The following is a 2,558-nucleotide window of genomic DNA, read 5'->3' as shown; positions in this document are numbered from 1 at the left end:
CGCTTCCTCCCGGCCTCCAGAACCCCCCAGGACCTGTGAGAGCTAAAGGAAGTTTCGCGTCCTCTCTCCCGCCGCAAGTAGGACCGCGGTGGGTTTGCCGTAGCAGGGTGGGATAGTTTTAAGAACATTCGTTGGTACAAAACCGAGGGTTTGTAATGCAGGCTCGTTCGCAAAGAGACCCATCAAATAATGCGTGTTTACGGTAGGTCACAGGGCATCTAGGCTCTCTTCTAAAATTATGCTTCCCGGTACGTTGTCCGTTTCACAGTTGTCTTGTACTACCATTATTGCTAACTTTAAAAATTCTCTAGACGGCAAGGCACTCGTGAGTAGTTTTCTCCTACGTGGATCTTCCTGTCATTGATCGTGTTCTGTTTTCTCAGCATTTCTCATTGTTAGGATGTTCCTGCATCAGCAGGTTCACCTGCTCTAACAGAATTCCCACGTAGCCGCCCTTCCTGTGCACCCCCGCCGAACAGCTTTGCCGTTTGTGTCCTGAAAGGCCTAATCCAAAGGGACGGTGCTCTGAGAAGTGCGGTTACCCTCGGATCACTCACTGCGTCTCCCGGTGCGGTACTTCTGCACGTTTCATGATCTGTTCGTGTTCCCTTCTGATGCGATGTCCTGCGGATGTGGATTCCTGTTAGTGAGGGGCGTGGAGCTTGGGCGTTATCTTCTTGCCGTTTATATCGCTAGCAGTGGAATTGCGACGGGAAGCCTGAATGACCTCAGCAGGCACTTCAGTGCAGAGCTGGAGTCGTCCTTTGAGTGTAACAGAAGTGAAATACACATGGAAGGACATCAAAGGACTCACTGTAATACAGATAATAATTCTGTAGATGCTCAAGTCTCCCATTCTTTTTTTTATTTAGAGATTCCAGAAAAAGAAAGTATTAAAATTTATCAAATAAGGCTTTTTGTAGCCTGTTTAGTTTCTTTTGTTTAAAGATGAATTTGAGTATAACCATTGTAAGACTTCTCATATGTTTTCCCCTGACAGATTATCTGTAAAGCTCACTCAGATTGTATAAAAACCACAGTTGTACATTGTACTGTTTAAGGAAGATGGCAAGAGCAACTGTGAGAGGAGTGTATGTGAAATGACATAGGCAGAAACGTAAACTTTGTATCTTACCTTCTCTATTTATAAAATTCTGCTTTCATAGAGTGTAATGAAGTGTGGAAGTCCTGGACTTAACTACCATCCATCCATATACATATATAAATAATAATAATAAAAAAAATATATACGTATGTATATATCCCCAATTATCTTTTATAGAAAATTCTTTGATGTCCTTTTCTTAAGAGTCAAACAAAAGCCATCCTGAAAGAAAAAAATGAATCAAAAGCTTTTTGGTTACATCTGCGTTATATAATCTTTATTAGTTTATCAAGTTTAATATTGAAATACGATCATGTGTGTGGTGGGTGGTCTTTATTCCTTGTTTGTGTTTTGTGTATAAATCCTGTTACTTGAAAGGCTGTTAGGTTTTCTCATTAAAAAAAGTATAGTTTCAACCCTTAGGTTTTTTTTATTCACAGCCAATACACATATGCTGCATGTTGTGTAGAAAGTCACACCTTATGCATTTAACTGAAGTGACGCACTAGGTACTTGCACTTCATCTGTCCTCTCCACCCTGTGTCCACATGCATAATAAAATCTCCATAGCATGGTTAAGAGCACTTTGGTATCTAGTGTGACCCTTTCAGAGGGTGTTTAAGTTAGATACAACTTGAAATATCTGATTACCCCCTCCTTTGTAAACTGCAGTTTGGCAGGTGGCTGGTTGGAAGTGTTCTCAGTCTCACAGAAGTGTCTGAATTCCTCTGTTGTTCCCAAATGATAGAAACTATTAGGTTTGTGGCAAGATTTTAAGGGGAAAAAAAAAAAAAAAAAGAAATTCTATAGAAAATAATGCTATTATGAATAAATGATTGCTTCAGTTTGTAATTACTCATGATCTTTTATAATCCCAAATTATCTCTGTGGTATCTTATTATTTGTTCTGAAAACACATAAAACGCTTTTCTGAAAATATATTCTGTGTAATTTTTTTTGTATTGGTGCAAAAAATACTGTGAATGAAATCATTATAGGGACAATTTTTTTGCTTGATCTCCCAAATCTTTCACTGCAGGAAATAATATTCTAACAATGTGTCTTTTATGATAAGGTCAGAATTTTGTATTCCTCTACAGGGAAAAATCTGTGTAGAATTTTGTGTTCATTTAGAAGAGAAATACAGACTAACTTGAGTATTTGGGGATTTTTAATGCAGATTGGAATCCAAAAGATATCATGTTTTCAGTCTATACAGAACTTGCAAAATATCTTAGGTGGCCACTTCAATGAACTTGTACCAAATTTTTCAAGTTGTGGCATTCTTAACTCGATTTAATACTTAAGAAGTGTGACAGTAGAGTTGGTCAGTAAAGGAGTTACAGCTTAATCCAGTTGAGCAGCCCCTTGTGAGCATTGAACTACTGGAGCTCTGTGACCTGAAGCAAGTTACTTTTTCATTGAAGTTTTTGTTTGGGTTTTTTTGTGGTAT

Source organism: Haliaeetus leucocephalus, unplaced genomic scaffold (assembly GCF_000737465.1).
Source record: "Haliaeetus leucocephalus isolate CR32 unplaced genomic scaffold, Haliaeetus_leucocephalus-4.0 Scaffold439, whole genome shotgun sequence".
Taxonomy (NCBI): Eukaryota; Metazoa; Chordata; class Aves; order Accipitriformes; family Accipitridae; genus Haliaeetus; species Haliaeetus leucocephalus.
Note: the sequence above shows the minus strand (reverse complement) of the source record.